The sequence below is a fragment of the Neovison vison genome, chromosome 11, assembly GCF_020171115.1.
Source record: "Neovison vison isolate M4711 chromosome 11, ASM_NN_V1, whole genome shotgun sequence".
NCBI lineage: Eukaryota > Metazoa > Chordata > Mammalia > Carnivora > Mustelidae > Neogale > Neogale vison.
Genome location: NC_058101.1, coordinates 166,265,946 through 166,286,098, shown reverse-complemented (window position 1 = coordinate 166,286,098; position 20,153 = coordinate 166,265,946). Strand labels below are relative to the sequence as shown.

The 20,153-nt window shown below is 42.0% G+C and overlaps 1 pseudogene; it reads left to right on the top strand.

Annotated features, from left to right (window-relative positions):
• The first annotated feature begins 10,455 nt into the window (after positions 1–10,455).
• On the top strand, positions 10,456–11,530 carry LOC122890347 (annotated as a pseudogene).
• The last annotated feature ends 8,623 nt before the right edge of the window (positions 11,531–20,153 follow it).

The window sequence follows — 20,153 nt, the reverse complement described above, 5'->3', positions numbered from 1 at the left end:
CCAACTTTTACTCTCAGCTGTTTGAGCCAGAGATGTGTGTAGTAACATTTTACTATCCCTCTGTAGAAGCCCTGCATTTCTCCCCCTCCATCTCCTAAGTCTACCATCTTCCACTTTCTGGGGCAGGAGCATGTGTGTCTCACATTCTAGTTCAGCAACACTGTCATTTATAATGCATGCCAGTCTGAAAGCCTTGTGGTTCCACCATACTGGGATATATTCTGATTAAATCCAGGCAGCTTTCCTATAAGCCCCTGGAAATCTGTGTGGGATCCACCCAGAAATCTGTGTCTACTCTCACTCAGTCTGGAGGAGAAGTATAGGGTAGGTGAAGACATTCTCACACCTTTATAAGGAAGTGTATTTGACACCTCAACACAGGGAAATGATATGTGCTGACCTAGGTTGAGTCAACTGGAAACAGACCTTGAGACAAAGAAAAGCATCTAGAGGGCTTCCTGTAGATTGCTCGTAGGAGATACATGGTAAGAAAGTCAGGAGAACTGGATTAGGCAGTGGGAAAAACTGATCAGCAATGCTATTATAATTGAGGTTTCAGTTGATCCCACAGAGAGCTCTGGAGCTGAGCCAGACCTTCAGAGTTGTTCCAAAATGGGTCAGAGGTATAGGGGTTTTGTCCTTGCACCAGCCAGTCATTGACTAGGGGCTGCCTCCTGGGAAGGAGAGTAACTTTGGATCAATCAGTTCCCTATTGCCAAGGTTGACACCCAGGGAGGGATGCGGCAATATCCCTTCAGCAGGAGGATGGATGTTAGGAGAAAAGGGAACATGGGAAGAGCAGCAGTATCCACTACAGTACAGGTTTTGTGTCCCTCAGGTCTACTAACATATTACATCTCAAACAGAAAGAGGTCCTTCAGGATTCTGATTGGTCCCATTTTCTAGCAATTTACAGGCAAAGGATTAGGAAGACAAACCATACTTCCTACTGTTATAGTTGATCTTGAAGCCATAACTGATACCATCTCCCTACTTTGTCACCATTCTAAATACACTTTGACTGATACTTTTACTATTCTAAGCCTGGTGGAGTGAACCAGAGCCTCACCCCTGAGAGGTCTGAGCCCTTGGTTACTGTGCTCTTCTTAGGACAAGACTACTGTATCTTTCAACTTACAATTTAAGCAGGGCATGTGAATACTACGAGATGTCCCAGGGGATCAGAACTTACTGTCAGAGGTATTCTTTTCTGCCCCCATTGTCTAGCAGCAGCCTCTTCTTCTGTTGTATGGTTCCTTTCCATGCCTGTTGGTCTTTTGAGGAATCCAAAGTGACTGCTAGCAGTGGTAGCTTAAAATTTAATGAACCCATGTCAAAGTATCCTCCTCTGAGAATTAAGATATCTAGACCCACAGAGCCTAAGGTTGTTGGATTGAGAGAACAGATTACCCAGGTAGGATATAGGTTGATGGTTAAGTGGGCCCATGCCTTCTTCCACCCTTTAGTTTTCTGACTCATATATTCTACCTATACGAGACATAGTACGATACAATGGTTATTAATTTTGTACCTGTACTGTGTCCAGGTAATGGCATCATTTTCAAGTCGATAGCTCCATGGCTTCTTTAAGAGGTCATTCTACCACTCTCTGGAGCTTGTGACTCTTGAGGGTACAGGCGGTGACAGGACCAATGGATCCCATGGTCAAACATCCACTGCCAGTACAGCACCTTTTTTCCTCCATAAGTGGGCCTTTTGTCCTAAGGCAACGTAGGTTAGGATTTTAAATCAGCTCATGAAATCCCCTTTAAGTCCTTAGATAGTTGTAATGGCAAGCCCTATGCATAGAAAAGGCAAGCCCATACTGGATTATGTGTTGATATTAATCAAATAGAATCATTGCTCCTTTTAGGGCGAAAGGCATCCAGAGTAGTCAACTTGCTATCAAGTGCGTAATTCATCTTCTTAAGAAATGGTGCCAAATACAGGGCTTAGCCTTAATTTCTGTCATTGGTGAGCAGAAATTCAGTGGCAGCAGCAGCTGCATCATTTTGGTGAGTGGGAGCACATCCGAATGGACCCATGCATAGCTCCCATCCTTTTCACCATGATTACTCCACTCATGCCTATCATATCAGTGGTAGGGTAGCCCATAATAAATACTGGTGGATGTTAAATGACTGGGTCATTCTGTCCTTTTGACTGTTTAGTGTCTCTTCCATTGTGGTTGCTCTCTGGTGGTTCTTTTTTTTTTTTTAATTTTTATTTATTTATTTGACAGAGATCACAAGTAGGCAGAGAGGCAGGCGGTGGGTGAGGGGAGCAGGCTCCCAGCTGAGCAGAGAGCCTGATTCGGGGCTTGATCTCAGGACCCTGAGGTCATGACCTGAGCCAAAGGCAGAGGCTTTAACCCACTGAACCACCCAGGAGCCCCTCTTTGGTGGTTCTTAGTATTCCATACTAAATCATTCACACTTTGTATTCATTAATATTTCCTCATCTAGATGAGCCTCCTGAGAACTTGTTCCAATTATTTCAGTCTTTCTCCTTTCAGGAATTTGGTTCAACTGGTCAGTCCAATGAGAGATGCCCTAAGTCTATGAATATTTTCACTTTTAGACATTTGTCTGTCCAAAACATGGAAGTCCAGATGCACTGCCCAAAGCCCTTACAATTGGGAAAATTTCTCTTCTTTGCTCTCTTTTAAGGACACTCCTGATGAGGATGTAGTGTAATAGCTGTCCATTTTCAGTCCACACTGACATACAAAGATGACCTCTCTATTAATTAAGCTCAGACCTTTTCCTCCTCTATTAGCTGGGTATAGGGAGCCCAAACCTCCACCCCTAGACATCCTGGTCCCAGCAATAGAAGCTGTGGGAGGAAGTCATCAATGCAATAATGGTAGGTGACATGGAATTGAGATCACCTTCTCATATAGCTCACTAGCAGATTGTGCCCATGCCAAACCCCAGATATACCACTCCCAGTTTACAAAGAATTGGTGTTTTGTTGGCCTGACTTTGTGACTTGGTAGGTATAACAGAGCCTGGTTGCTAATGGGCCATGATGCCCATTGTCACATAGTCCCTCTTTACTAGGGCCTCCTGGCATGCTAGGTCCTGTCTTCTAAGTGGAATGTCTGTCACAGGTGGTATGGCCTTGCTCCCAAACCCTAAGGGTCACATTGTGATTCCTGTTGGGGGTTGCCATCAGCTTTACTTGATATTTCTCTTCTAAACACAGAAACTTCTAATACCACAAGGTCTACCAGGCTGTATGGCCAGATGACAGGACTACTTGTGTCACTGCCTGGACCTGCTACAGAACCCTTTCTAGGCCTCATTTAAAGCTGGAAACCTTTCATGTCACCTGGTAAGTGGATCATAACAGTTTTCCAAGTGTAGAATATGCTCCCTCCAGAATCCAACTAGTAGTTGCATTGTGCTCCTTTATTAGTGGTGGGAGTTGTGAAGTCATTTATTTGGGGAAATGTCCTTCTATATCCTACCATTGGATATTAAAAACTTCACTGCTTTGGTAAGACCCTGAAACTTTGTAGAGCTTATCTATACCCCCTGGAGTACATGGGCTTTACCAAGGCCTCCAACATATCTGTCCCTTCTTACTTATCTGGTCAATTTAATATGATGTCACCCAGACAATAGGCTAATTTATAGCTCTGTAATATACAGATGTTTTAGTTCTCTTTTGAAGGAAGGTGAGTTAACAAAGTTCTAGGGCAAGACCATAAATGTATACTGTGGTTCGTAAGTGCAACTGCTTTTGATCCTCCTTGAGAAAAGGAGGGGAACAAATGCTTTTACCGGAGTAATGTCTGCATAGCATGTACTATAGTCTGTGTTATTTTGCTCTAACAGAGGTACCACATCTGTCGTGATAGCTACAATTGAGGCTACTTTCTGGTTATTGGCATCCACCATGATCTATCTGTTTTTTGAGATCCTGACATTCCTATTGCTGGAATCCAATTCTGTAATAGCATCTCCAATGGTCAGGTCCCACTGAAAGAGGACAGACATGGGCACCTGGGTAGCTCAGTTGGTTAAGCGACTGCCTTCAGCTCAGGTTATGATCCCAGAGTCCCAGGATTGAGTGCCCCATCGGGCTCCCAGCTCCATGGGAAGTCTGCTTGTCCCTTCTGACCTTCTACCCCCTCATGGTCTCTCTCACACACTCTCTCTCTCTCAAATAAGTAAATAAAATCTTAAAAAAGAAAGAAAGAAATCAAGAAAGAAAGAAAGAAAAAAGGAAGAAAGGAAAAAAGGAAGAAAGAAAGAAAGAAAGAAAAAAAAAGAAAGAGGACAGACACAAGTGAGCATCTTAATGATGTTGGTGTCACTTTCCCAGCATATTCCTTATCACTTTGAAAAATGGACTGTCCTAGCCTTCCATGGAACATAGTTAGCTGGTGCATTTTCTGCCTATTTCCACCCTATCATCCCCACTTTCCTGTGCCTTTGAACCCATCTTCCATCTTCTGCTAGGGAAGTTCTGGTATATCTATTTAGTGCGAACCACTGGTTTTTCCAAGATTTCCAGATTCAGCCTGGTAGTTTATCAGTACCTTCTCCCAGGATTCCTGCTGGAGTGCTAAATTCTGTATTATGAGGCATTTTTAATACATTTGGAAGGTGAAACACTCTCTTTTATCCAACTTCGTTCCTTCCCTTGATCCATCACCCTGAGGATCTAGTACAATCCACTCCCAACTCCTCCTGAATTTATTAGCTCCTCTCTTACCTTAGGTGAACTTGTTGCCTGTATCTGGATTTGATCATGATTTTGAACATGGTTTCTATTGGTCTGATTAACAGAAGGATTGGAACAGGGATCCTGAAGGCAGCCAGTAAAGTCTTGTAAGGCACCTGTCTCATTTGAGACCTCTGACTGATACTCATGAAGGGAGGTACCCACCATCTTCCATCACAAGGAATAGGCTCCTTTTGCAGGTTTACAGGTTTGGGAAAAGTGAAGTGTTAAAAATTCTCAACTAATTTAACTCAGATAATCACATCCTATGTCTCAAAGCCCCACATCTTTTCTATTATGACCTGACCTTGGTGTAAGAAACCTGCAAGGGAAGAACTGAACCTCCTCTGAGGCTCTGCTATTCTCCTATGGTTAAGTTCTGAACATAGTCCCTCGTGATGATGGCCTTGTGCTTCAGAGTTCAAAATGTTCTTTAATATTGCCAAGGAAATCCCGCCTTCCTATTTTGTCTTGAATTGTCAGCAAATTACTATGAGTCAGATTGTTCTGTTTTCAGTGTGTGAATCAGTGACGCTCATCAACAACCACATATTCCATGGTTGTTCTATTACTATTTCCATGAATGCCTCTATATTCCAGAGATATTATCCCAGACAGTGCATCACCTTCCACTGGTGTCCTAACACATTAGCTTTGGCAGACATTTTGCAGTTGTGACTGTGACAGCATATCAGAGTCTATCCATACTACACCAACCACCAGTGATGGGGTCCACATCTCCAGCTGGCAGGGGAGTATCCACCCCCAAACTCACCTTTTATAGTCCTCTTTTTAAGATCACTCTTTTTAAGATCACTTCACTTTTTAAGATCACTCCTCTTTTTAAGATCTTTTTTAAGATCACTGACTTAGATTGGGTTTTCTGGAAACAGATTATGAGATGGAAAATTTAATCCACAGTTTATTGAGAAGTGCTCTTGGGAGAAACACCTGTCCAAACAAAACAAAACAAAACAAAAACAGTGAAGTCAAGAATAGTAAAGAGGAGGAAGAAGGAGGAGGAGGAGCAACTGACCTCAAATAGAGTTTCTACTGAGAATTCAGTCAGTTCCATGGGGAACTTTGAGCTAGGCTGGCCTTTCAGTATTTCCCCAGTTGAAGCAAAGGTACTGAGGCTTTGGAGTCTCATATCAGCACATCACTGGCCACAGCTTGTCTCTTAGGGGGAGTATAACCTTGAGAAGGCAATTCCTTATGACCGAGGGCGATTCCCAGGGAAGGAAGGATTCAGCTATGAATTATCAGCAGTCAGTGTTCTAAGCAGCTGGGGACTAGATAAATCAGTCCTGATGAAGGCATCTAAGAACACCTGTTCATTGCAGGTACCCACTGCAGGTACCCACTGCAGGTGGTTATGCAGGAAGCTTGTGCTTCCCACTGAGCAACCAAGGGAGGGGGAACTGGATTTAAGAAAAATGGAGGGGCAAAGATAGCATAATGGTAGTGGCAATATCAATTTCATACCTACCTAGGATTATGAGACATGATTATGCTTGAGTTTTTGAGCAAGTTATTCAGCTTTCTTTGTGCCCAAGTTTCTTTGACTATAGAATGAGATTACTAATGCCTGAAGACCTTGAAATGGTACCTAGCATACCCAAAAATATGTTTCTGTTGTAACTGGTATTGTTCTTATTGTTATTTTTCAGCAATCTAAACTTATTTTTAAGCTGTATTTCCCTTTCCATCACCCTCTGACCTGGTCCTTCACTGTTTCTCTCCTAAATGGAACTTCCACTTCTAACTTGCTGATTTTTTGTGTTCTTGTTCCTGAAAGGTGCCATGCTCTGTGCTTATACTACTGCCCTTTCTAGACTCTCTGCCTTCGTTGGCCTCCTATAAAAGCTACCTATATCCATCTTATCCTTTGAAGGAGTTGAAGGAGCATCTGCTTTGATTCAAGAATTCTTGGATCCTCTACTTACTTAAGTTATGTGACCTTCGGTAAGTCATTGATCATATCTGAGGATTGATTTCCTCAGCTATAAATTGGGGATAGTGGCACTGTTCCACTAGCTCATTATGAGGAGTAAAGGTGAAAATTAGGTTACATTCCCAGCACAGTGCCAGGCACACTTCAGTTGCTCAATAAATAGTAGCTATTGTTACTATTACTAATTTACTAAATTACTATTTACTAAAATAAATAGTAACTATTGGATCTAGTAGTAAGTCTATTACTATCTAAGCACAGAGTCATTCAAAGCACAATTATTCAAAGGCCATGATGTTCCAGTATGTGATGGAGAAAGGGTGATTCAAGAGCTACAGTCTCTCCCTCAAGGATAACAGGAGTTTCCCAGCTTTCCCCAACTTTACTTGTGCACATCTCCCCTCTCCACGCCTCCCTCCTTGAAACACCCACAGCATAGACCCATTCAGCATCTGAGCACCCGGCCTCTTCGGAAATGTTCTTTACATTTTCTCACATGTCAGTTATGGCTCTTGAAATAGACTATGAACTGCTTCAGGGAGAAAATCCTGTATTCCTTTTCTCCACACAAAGTATCTAACACAGTACCATAAATGGGCACATGCCCTGTGCTCTCAAGATATTTGTTAGATAAATTAATGTATGAGTATTTATAGTTCTTATAGTTCTTGATAAGAATCACAACAGAGGAGTTTCCACTTTGTAGGTAGAAACCTGCTACTCATGGCATCAATTTGTGACCTAAAAATGCACCTATCATGCTATAGTAGTGTTGGGTGAAATTTTTGTTTCAGTTCTGAAAGTTCTGAATATGTCATGGACCAGCTTGGGTTGTGGGGTAAAAATGTATTTCTTACTGTGGACCATGGTAAAAAAAAAAAAGAAAAAAGAAAAAGAAAAAAATATATATAAAATAATAAAAACAAACAAACAAAACCACTACCAGAATGCACACCACGAGATTCCTAGCAAAGATGCTCAGCTCCTCATGGACAGAACTAGAGAAGACCCTGGGCACCAGGGCCACCGAGCAAGAGAGGCTGCAACTGGGTTCAGAAGGGCTCTCCTGGGGTTTGCAGGGATTAGAGAAGATATGCAGTCAAGGGATGGAGTGCTCAGGACCCAAACACAATCACTCAAACTGCTTATTGTCTGGGCAACACTGCAGGCACACCTGCAGACCTCAAGTGCCTTTCCCTCAGAAAGACAGAAAGTACTTGATACCCTGAAATTGCTAAAGAGCTTCCTCTTGGGATCCCTGTTTTCTCTAGAGCTTTAGATTGTCATAAAAATACTATTGTCTACATCTCTCCCCACTTACTAATTTTGAAAAGAGAGATTGGAATCATTAACCTTTGGAGATTTAGTGATAATTTCTTGATGCAAAATTTGTACACAAGCTTGACAACTATGAGGGAACCACAGGACAACGTCCATGAAATTCAAATTACACTGGGAGTTCTAAGACAGCTAACCACTTCTCTATAAGAGGTTTAAAATTGCATTCAAAGTGTCTTTGGCCCAGGCACCTTTGGGAGTCGGAAGCATCCTGCCTATGGGAATGTCCGACCTCATGCTTTTGTATCTCATCTTCCAGAGTCTGCAGGGGTGGGGCTTGAATTCTGGTGCCCTGTTCTGCACAAACGTTTCCCACCCATCTTCCTGGACCCAGGTCTAATGCCTGCCTGTCTGCTATTTGTACTTTGAAAAGTGCTTTAATTGGGAAAGTAAAATACAATACCAAATGCCTTTTTTGTGCCTCATGCAAGTCCTCTAAAGCTTAGCTTAACTATAAGAGCTTAAATCAATAGGAACAGCCCATTTTCTAATCTGGGGGAATTTAATAATGATCAGGAAAGCTGTTGTCAATCTGATCAGTGGGACTGTTAGGACTTTAACTCTTAGAAAACAGCTTCATGTCAAAATTACAGACTGTTATCATATTAAATGTCAGTCAGAAGGGTATTAAAATCCTTGAGAGAGAAAGCATTACAGGGGTTCTATCACAATTACTTTATATGCTGATGAGCTGGCTTCTGGGGGAGAGAGCTAAGGCAAACCTAGAGGTGGGAAGGAGGAAATTGTTCTCTTTTTAACAGAATACACCAAAATCAGGAAGGGGCTCATGTCTGCATCTCTAATTCTGGAATTCCTTTGAGATGCCTCAGGCCAGGGTCTGGAAAGTTTATTCTTATCCCCTGAAGCCTGGAAAACCCCTTGGGTCCATCAGGGGAAGAGCAGCTCCAGGTTGCTCCAGGACTCCCCGCAAAGTGTAGGATTTGCTGGCACTAGCAACTTACCCCCATTTATTATTGGAGGTCCCATGGAACGGTACTTCCTCATGGTAGATCCCAGCCACATATATTTGGGGGGCCCTGAGGACTCCATTACCAATTATCCATGCAACAGCTGAATTTGAATTTTTGTGAATTGAAACTGCTGCTGTTGTTTCAGGGATTGAATTTTCAGAGAGAACCATTTAACTGGGGGCAGATGGTTGGCCTTTAATGAAGCCCTAAAGGAAATGGGGAGGGTTGTGGTCAACAGGGGAATAAACAAAAATAAAGAATAGAAACACTGAAACTCTGTAAAAGGAGGAGGGGCAAGAGAGCAAGTGTTTTTCCTGTGTGTCCAACCTGACCACCTGCCTCTCTGTAGCCAGGAGTTTTTCTAGCAGGTAAACACTTGTATAGAGAGAAGGGGAAATGAGTGTGTTTGGGCTTTAGTGGAGCTTGTACCCCCTGTTATGTCCTCATATTGGACACTATCTTGGGGCTGCTGGTCTCCTGGAGATCAGGGTTTTCCCAAGCCACTGTGACTTAGTTCCGCAGAGTTCCAGATGTGAAACCTGTATCCTGAGTCACCATCTGTGGGGGCAGCATGCCCAGATTGAACAAATGGAGACCCCATCTCCTTCTTACTTGTTTTGGGAGTTAAGACATAGCATCACACTTCATAGGTTTTAACCCCTTTGGCTCTTTCAGAAGGCTTTAGCCGCCTAAGAAATGTATATTACGTGTACAGCAGAGGCCAAAATATGATTTTATACTCAAAAACTCACACTCAAAGAAAGTAACTAAGCCCAGCTGGCTAGTGGCAGCCTATGGCTAGGACACTGGCCTAGGGTCTCTTCCCAGTCTGTGTGCTTGTCTGACTCCATGTACCAAGTGAAGGCTGTGGTCCAAGCCTCGTCATCTACAAACTGAACGACCAAGGGAAATGTCACAATCCCTCTAGTCCTCCCTTTCCTATTCTGTAAAGTGAGGATAACAATGTCCAGTTTGAAGCTTAAATGTATCCGATGTTTCTAGCATGAGACCTGTCATTTTATGTACTCAGTGGAAGTGTTACTAAAATACTTCCTGAAAAACTATAAGGATAAAAAAAGGTCTCTTAAAAGAAAATTGGGAACACAAGGGAACCAGGAACTATGACCCAAGTTCTAACTCTGTCAGTTGAAGATGATTGCTTGGGGATACTAGGATATGCCACTGTCCTGGGCAGAACAATGTTATCTGGGAAGAGAGGGCCACTGATAGAGTTACAACGCTCATTACATACACTAAAGGGCCAAACTTAAATGTTAAAAAAAGAAAGTCAACTGAATAAATTTTAAAAATTTATAGGATTTATTCAATGAGTCATGAATTGGGTAGCATCCATCTAACAAATTAGAAAGGAGCTCCAAGCCTTTCCACGCTACCCAGGGAGGGGTTCACATGGCATTGTTCCTTGTTCCTATTGTAACTTAAAGGGAAGTTTTCACAATGTCCAGAGCCCTTGATGTCCTGCAAATGAAGAAGGAGGATGTCCTCAAATTCCTTGCAGCAGGAACCCACTTAGGTGGCTAGACCTCCAAACTGAGCAGTATATCTACAAAAGGAAAAGTGATGGCATCTACCTCATATATCTGAGGAGAACCTGGGAGAAGCTTCTGCTGGCAGCTCATGCCATTGCTTCTGTTGAAAACTTGGCTAATGGGGTGCCCGAGTGGTTCAGTGGGTTAACTGTCTGCCTTCAGCTCAGGTCATGATCCCAGGGTCCTAGGATCCAGCCCTGCATCTGACTCCCTGCTCAGTGAAGTCCTTGCTTCTCCCTTTGCTTGTTGCTCTCCCTGCCTATGCACTATCTCTCTCTCTGTCAGATAAATAAATAAAATCTTTAAAAAAGAAAAGAAAAGAAAACCTGGCTGATGTCAATGTCATATTATCTGGAAATTGTGGCCAGTGAGCTATGCTGAAGTGTGCTGCTGCTATTGGAGCCTCTCTTATCACTGGTCACTTCCCTCCTGGAAACTTCTAACCAGATCCAGGCAGCCTTCTGGAAGCCAAGACCTCTGGTGGTTACTGATCCTAGGACTGATCACTAGCCTCTCACAGAGGCCTCTTACATTAACCTGCCTATCACAGTTCTGTGTAACACAGACACCCCTGTACTATGTGGACATCCCCATCCTTTGCAGTAACAAGGGAGCTCAGTTAATGAGTCTGATGTGGTAGATGCTGACCTAGGAAATTCTAAGTGTGCATTTCCCATAAACACCCATAGGAAGTCATGCCTAATCTCTTCTAGAGAGATTCTGAAAAGAGTGAAAAGGGAGAGCACGCTGCTGCAGTGACCAAGAAGGAAATTCAGGGTGGATGGACTGCTTCAGCTCCTGAGCTGACTGCTTCTCAGTCTGAAGGCATACAGGTGCCCTCTGTGTCTTCAGAGGGCCCTAATGAAGACTAGAGAACTCAGCCAGCCACTGAAGACTAGTCTGCAGCTCCCATGGCTCAGGCCACTGAATGGGTAGGAACAACCACTAAGTGGGCTTCCATAAAGGTAACAAAACAGAAATAAGGTTGATGGAAAATAAAAAGTTATTTAAAAAGGAAAAGAAAAGAACTCTGAGGAGATGTACAAAATGAATGGCTTTTATAGGCAGAAGGGAGAGGCACAAGGAAGTTAGACTGCCAAAGAATGGGCTAGTTGTGGTAAGGTCTCTTTCCTTTAAGGGATGGCAGGGCTCTATCACGCAGACTGTCTCACTAGTGCCAACAGTAATTCCTGATTGACTCACCTAAGATTCCATTTTTGGTAAAAGCTGAAACTGTAACTGAGTCTTGGTTTGGTAATATAGAGCTTAGCATAAGTGACTCCCTTTGGAGCCTATTGTCTTATCTTTAACATAAGGTAAACTTGTGAGTTAGAGTTACCAACAGAAAGTCTAAGCCCTCCTCAGCCCCAGAGGCTACATATCCTTGACATACTAAATTATCAATGAGACCGAAAGATTCTTTTTCTACCATATCTTCTCATGTATGATGTTGGTGAGACCTAACAGAAATATTAGTAATTTAAAATAATAACCAAAATATCTTGTGACTGTCTATCTTCTACACCAAATAAAAGCTTGAGAGAGACCTTGTCTGTCCTCTCCCCTACTTAGCCCAGAACAGAATGCCTGTCCATGGTAGGTGCACAGTGGAAATTCACCCAGTAGATGTTGAAGGAATTCATAAAATAAATCAAGTAAGACTAATCAAAATTCAATTGTTTGTTATTGGATGTGTTGAGTAAAATTGCAATTTTAGGATCTTCAAGACAGGTACACATACAGTCAGTCCTTGGTTAGCCCTTCTTCAATTGTGCATGCTAGATCATCACCTACCACCCCTCTTGCTGACCATTTTTGCCCATTTTATTTGTTTGCCATGTATGACAATGTCAAGCAGACACCAGTTAAAGCCAGACAATGTTGTAAAAGTCTTCAATCTAGAAAAACCTGCATCTTGAGACAGTTGGGGTGGTTGGGTAAGTGGGATTTGAGGTGGTCTGTATCTGGTTATACATCTGATTTCCTGGTCCTTATAGCCATGTAAAATTGCAGTGAGAGGCAACACTTACTTTCTTAGAATCGTCCACGAATTGAGAGCACTGGCAATTTGTCTGTGGCCTCAGTAATTGAAATTAATTGGATTTTAGAAGATAATAACATTTATGCTAATGTGGTTATTGAGAGGAGACAATAGTCCCAGAGATAAGTAGCTAGGAAAGGTGGGGCAGGAGAATTTGCAGTCCTGGCAGAAGAGATTGGAAGTCTTTGGGGAGCTGCTGGGGTGGGTGGAGGTAGGGATGAGGGACAGGAAGTTGTAAAGAACTGGGAGGTTTTCAAGAAGCAAGAGAGAGAAGCAAAGGAGAGGCAGACATAGAAAAACCTCTTTGAATGATGATAATTAGTAATATGAATACTGTCAACCCTCCCTTATTAAGTGCTTTCTTTTCTAAATTTATGTCATTTTATCCTCATAACAAACTCATGAGGTGGGCACTCTTTTATTTTTCTTACTAAAAGCAATAGAGAGGAGCAGCTGGGTAGCGCAGTTGGTTGAACTTCTGACTTTTTATTTCTGCTCTAGGCATGGAGCCTGCTTAAGATTCTCTCTATCCCTCTGCCCCTCCCATGCTCATTCTCAGTCTCCCCCCTCTCAAAAAAAAAAAAAAAAAGGGGGAGGAGTCAAGATGGAGAAATAGCAGGCTGAGACTACTTCAGCTAGCAGGAGATCAGCTAGAAAAATATCTAAAGATTGCAAACACCTGCAAATCCATCGGCAGATCAAAGAGAAGAAGAACAGCAATTCTAGAAACAGAAAAAGAACCACTTTCTGAAAGGTAGGACTGGCGGAGAAGTGAATCCAAAGCGACAGGAAGATAGACCCCGGGGGGAGGGGCCGGCTCCAGGCAAGCAGCGGAGCAACGGAGCACAAAATCAGGACCTTTAAAAGTCTGTTCTGCTGAGGGACATCGCTCCAGAGGCTAAACCGGGGTGAAGCCCACGCGGGGTCAGCGTGGCCTCAGGTCCCGCAGGGTCACAGAAGGATCGTGGGTGTCTGAGTGTCGCAGAGCTTGCGGGTATTGGAATGGGAAAGCCCGCTACAGAGACAGAGCCGACAGTATGCTCGCAGCTCGGGGTTACCTTGAACCAGCCGCAAGCTCGGTGAGCTCGGAGCGTGGCCGGAGGTCAGGCAGACGGGAATAACTGGGCGCTGTTCTCTGAGGGCACACTGAGGAGTGGGGCCCCGGCCTCTCGGCTCCTCCGGACTGGAGACCAGGAGGCCGCCATTTGTATTCCCGTCCTCTGGAACTCTACAGAAAGCGCTCAGGGAACAAAAGCTCCTGAAAGCAAAGCCACTGGATCACTCAGCCCGGCCCCTGGTAAGGGCGGTACAATTCTGCCTGGGGCAAAGACACTTGAGAATCACTACAACAGGCCCCTCCCCCAGAAGATCAACAAGAAATCCAGCCAAGACCAAGTTTACCTACCAAGGAGTGCAGTTTCAATACCAAGGAGAGCAGCAGAATTCCAGAGGAGGAGAGAGCAAAGCATGGAACTCACGGCTTTTTCCCTGTGATTTTTTTTTAGTCTTGCAGTTAATTTTTTTCTTCATTTTTTTTTTCCTCTTCTTCTGCTAAAAAAAAATTTTTTTTAAACTTTTACCCTTTTCTTTTTTAACTTTTTTTAACTAGTTTATCAAATATATATATTTTTCTTTTTTATATTTTTCTTTATTTGTTTTCTTTTTTTATTCTTTTCTTTTCTTTTTCTTTTCTTTTTTTTTCTTTCTTTCTTTTGAATCTCTTTTTATCCCCTTTCTCCCCCCTCACGATTTGGGATCTCTTCTGATTTGGTTAAATCATATTTTCCTGAGGTTGCTGCCACCCTTTTAGTATTTTACTTGCTCCTTCATATACTCTTATCTGGACAAAATGACAAGGCAGAAAAATTCACCACAAAAAAAAGAACAAGAGGCAGTACCGAAGGCTAGGGACCTAATCAATACGGACATTGGTAATATGTCAGATCTAGAGTTCAGAATGACAATTCTCAAGGTTCTAGCTGGGCTCTAAAAAGGCATGGAAGATATTAGAGAAACCCTCTCGGGAGATATAAAAGCCCTTTCTGGAGAAATAAAAGAACTAAAATCTAACCAAGTTGAAATAAAAAAAGCTATTAATGAGGTACAATCAAAAATGGAGGCTCTCACTGCTAGGATAAATAAGGCAGAAGAAAGAATTAGTGATATAGAAGACCAAATGACAGAGAATAAAGAAGCTGAGCAAAAGAGGGACAAACAGCTACTGGACCACGAGGGGAGAATTCGAGAGATAAGTGACACCATAAGACGAAACATTAGAATAATTGGGATTCCAGAAGAAGAAGAAAGAGAGAGGGGAGCAGAAGGTATACTGGAGAGAATTATTGGGGAGAATTTCCCCAATATGGCAAAGGGAACGAGCATCAAAATTCAGGAGGTTCAGAGAATGCCCCTCAAAATCAATAAGAATAGGCCCACACCCCGTCACCTAATAGTAAAATTTACAAGTCTTAGTGACAAAGAGAAAATCTTGAAAGCAGCCCGGGAAAAGAAGTCTGTAACATACAATGGTAAAAATATTAGATTGGCAGCTGACTTATCCACAGAGACCTGGCAGTCCAGAAAGAGCTGGCATGATATTTTCAGAGCACTAAACGAGAAAAACATGCAGCCAAGAATACTATATCCAGCTAGGTTATCATTGAAAATAGAAGGAGAGATTAAAAGCTTCCAGGACAAACAAAAACTGAAAGAATTTGCAAACACCAAACCAGATCTACAGGAAATATTGAAAGGGGTCCTCTACGCAAAGAGAGAGCCTACAAGTGGTAGATCAGTAAGGAACAGAGACAATATACAGTAACAGTCACCTTACAGGCAATACAAGGGCGCTAAATTCATATCTCTCAATAGTTAACCTGAATGTTAGTGGGCTAAATGCCCCAATCAAAAGACACAGGGTATCAGAATGGATAAAAAAACAAAACCCATCTATATGTTGCCTCCAAGAAATTCATTTTAAGCCCGAAGACACCTCCAGATTTAAAGTGAGGGGGTGGAAAAGAATTTACCATGCTAATGGACATCAGAAGAAAGCAGGAGTGGCAATCCTTATATCAGATCAATTAGATTTTAAGCCAAAGACTATAATAAGAGATGAGGAAGGACACTATATCATACTCAAAGGGTCTGTCCAACAAGAAGATCTAACAATTTTAAATATCTATACCCCCAATGTGGGAGCAGCCAACTATATAAACCAATTAATAACAAAATCAAAGAAACACATCAACAATAATACAATAATAGTAGGGGACTTTAACACTCCCCTCATTGAAATGGACCGATCATCCAAGCAACAAGGAAATAAAGGCCTTAAACGACACACTGGACCAGATGGACATCACAGATATATTCAGAACATTTCATCACAAAGCAACAGAATACACATTCTTCTCTAGTGCACATGGAACATTCTCCAGAATAGATCACATCCTCGGTCCTAAATCAGGACTCAACCGGTATCAAAAGATTGGGATCATTCCTTGCATATTTTCAGACCACCATGCTCTGAAGCTAGAACTCAACCACAAGAGGAAGTTTGGAAAGAACACAAATACATGGAGACTAAACAGCATCCTTCTAAAGAATGAATGGGTCAACCGGGAAATTAAAGAAGAATTGAAAAAAATCATGGAAACAAATGATAATGAAAATACAACGGTTCAAAATCTGTGGGACACAACAAAGGCAGTTCTGAGAGGAAAATATATAGTGGTACAAGCCTTTCTCAAGAAACAAGAAAGGTCTCAGGTACACAACCTAACCCTACACCTGAAGGAGCTGGAGAAAGAACAAGAAAGAAACCTTAATCCCAGCAGGAGAAGAGAAATCATAAAGATCAGAGCAGAAATCAATGAAATAGAAACCAAAAAAACAATAGAACAAATCAACCAAACTAGGAGCTGGCTCTTTGAAAGAATTAATAAAATTGAAAAACCCCTGGCCAGACTTATCAAAAAGAAAAGAGAAAGGACCCAAATAAATAAAATCATGAATGAAAGAGGAGAGATCACAACTAACACCAAAGAAATACAAACTATTATAAGAACTTACTATGAACAATTCTTCGCCAACAAATTTGACAATCTGGAAGAAATGGATGCATTCCTAGAAACATATAAACTACCACAACTGAACCAGGAATAAATAGAAAGCCTGAACAGACCCATAACCAGTAAGGAGGTTGAAACAGTCATTAAAAATCTCCAAACAGATAAAAGCCCAGGGCCAGACGGCTTCCTGGGGGAATTCTACCAAACATTTAAAGAAGAACTAATTCCTATTCTTCTGAAACTGTTCCAAAAAATAGAAATGGAAGGAAAACTTCCAAACTCATTTTATGAGGCCAGCATCACCTTGATCCCAAAACCAGACAAGGATCCCATCAAAAAAGAGAGCTATAGACCAACATCCTTGATGAACACAGATGCGAAAATTCTCACCAAAATACTAGCCAATAGGTTTCAACAGTACATTAAAAGGATTATTCACCACGACCAAGTGGGATTTATCCCAGGGCTGCAAGGTTGGTTCAACATCCGCAAATCAGTCAATGTGATACAACACATCGATAAGAGAAAGAAGAAGAACCATATGATACTCTCAATAGATGCTGAAAAAGCATTTGACAAAGTACAGCATCCCTTCCTGATCAAAACTCTTCAAAGTGTAGGGATGGAGGGCACATACCTCAATATCATCAAAGCCATCTATGAAAAACCCACCGCAAATATCATTCTCAATGGAGAAAAACTGAAAGCTTTTCTGCTAAGGTCAGGAACACGGCAGGGATGTCCATTATCACCACTGCTATTCAACATAGTACTAGAAGTCCTAGCCTCAGCAATCAGACAACAAAAGGAAATTAAAGGCATCCAAATCGGCAAGGAAGAAGTCAAATTATCATTCTTCACAGATGATATGATACTATATGTGGAAAACCCAAAAGACTCCACTCCAAAACTGCTAGAACTTGTACAGGAATTCAGTAAAGTGTCAGGATATAAAATCAATGCACATAAATCAGTTGCATTTCTCTACACTAACAACAAGACAGAAGAAAGAGAAATTAAGGAGTCAATCCCATTTACAATTGCACCCCAAACCATAAGATACCTAGGAATAAACCTAACCAAAGAGGCTAAGAATCTATACTCAGAAAACTATAAAGTACTCATGAAAGAAATTGAGGAAGACACAAAGAAATGGAAAAATGTTCCATGCTCCTGGATTGGAAGAATAAATATTGTGATAATGTCTATACTACCTAAAGCAATCTACACATTTAATGCAATTCTTATTAAAGTACCATCCGTCTTTTTCAAAGAAATGGAACAAATAATCCCAAAATTTATATGGAACCAGAGAAGACCTCGAATAGCCAAAGGGATATTGAAAAAGAAAGCCAGAGTTGGTGGCATCACAATTACGGACTTCAAGCTCTATTACAAAGCTGTCATCATCAAGACAGCATGGTACTGGCACAAAAACAGAAACATAGGTCAATGGAACAGAATAGAGAGCCCAGAAATAGACCCTCAACTCTATGGTCAACTAATCTTTGACAAAGCAGGAAAGAATGTCCAATGGAAAAAAGACAGCCTCTTCAATAAATGGTGTTGGGAAAATTGTACAGCCACGTGCAGAAAAATGAAATTGGACCATTTCCTTACACCACACACAAAAATAGACTCAGAATGGATGAAGGACCTCAATGTGAGAAAGGAATCCATCCAAATCCTTGAGGAGAACACAGGCAGCAACCTCTTCGACCGTAGCCTCAGCAACATCTTCCTAGGAACATCGCCAAGGGCAAGGGAAGCAAGGGCAAAAATGAACTATTGGGATTTCATCAAGATCAAAAGCTTTTGCACAGCAAAGGAAACTGTTAACAAAATCAAAAGACAACTGACAGAATGGGAGAAGATATTTGCAAACGACATATCAGATAAAGGACTAGTGTCCAAAATCTATAAAGAACTTAGCAAACTCAACACCCAAAGAACAAATAATCCAATCAAGAAATGGGCAGAGGACATGAACATACATTTCTGCAAAGAAGACATCCAGATGGCCAACAGACACATGAAAAAGTGCTCCATATCACTCAGCATCAGGGAAATACAAATCAAAACCACAATGAGATATCACCTCACACCAGTCAGAATGGCTAAAATCAACAAGTCAGGAAATGACAGATGCTGGCGAGGATGCGGAGAAAGGGGAACCCTCCTACACTGTTGGTAGGAATGCAAGCTGGTGCAACCACTCTGGAAAACAGCATGGAGGTTCCTCAAAATGTTGAAAATAGAACTGCCCTATGACCCAGCAATTGCACTACTGGGTATTTACCCTAAAGATACAAACGTAGTGATCCAAAGGGGCACGTGCACCCGAATGTTTATAGCAGCAATGTCCACAATAGCCAAACTATGGAAAGAACCTAGATGTCCATCAACAGATGAATGGATAAAGAAGATGTGGTATATGTACACAATGGAATACTATGCAGCCATCAAAAGAAATGAAATCTTGACATTTGCGACCACATGGATGGAACTAGAGCGTATCATGCTTAGCAAAATAAGTCAAGCGGAGAAAGACAACTATCATATGATCTCCCTGATATGAGGAAGTGGTGATGCAACATGGCGGCTTAAGTGGGTAGGAGAAGAATAAATGAAACAAGATGGGATTGGGAGGGAGACAAACCGTAAGTGACTCTTAATCTCACAAAACAAACTGAGGTTGCTGTGGGGAGGGGGGTTGGGAGTAGGGAGTTGGGGTTATGGACATTGGGGAGGGTATGTGCTTTGGTGAGTGCTGTGAAGTGTGTAAACCTGGCGATTCACAGACCTGTACCCCTGGGGATAAAAATATATATGTATAAAAAATAAAAAATTAAAAAAAAAAGGGAAAACCAATACCAAGCTTCAGAAGGTTTTAAGCAACTTGTCCCAGGTAGTTTGGCCAATACATATACAAAATAAGCACTCTTCCCCTCTGCTCTGTTACACCTCCCATTTGCCCAAAGCTGGAAGCAGAACTGCAAAGATTATCAGGAAAGGTGAAATTCTGGAACAATACTGAAAAGTTGACAAGGGCCTGGAAGAAGGACCTAGGACCCAAGGGAATTAAGATCTGATTCCTGATAGTAAACTCCTTCCAAGAACCCTCACTTCACAGGATTATACTTGGCCCTTGTGTCACCAGCAGTCTGCCTGTGAGGCTCTGCATGAACACTAAAGTGAGGAGGTCCACCAACAAATGATGGACTGTGTAGGTTTGTGGCCCACTGATACTGCTAATGAAGGTGGGAGTGAGTATGAAAACCACCCCATCCAGGTCCATATTCTAACAGTGGGAGTAACTGACCTCTGCAAACCTAATCTATGCCTGGTTTTCATACTGTGAGCACACATTTATGAAATTTTACTAACTGTATTGAGCTAGAAGGGGTACAGTGGAGAGAACAGAGAGATGGGCTAGACAGGAGGTGGTTTTGGAAGAGAAACCCCCGATCACAAGAGTGGCAGCTGTGAGAG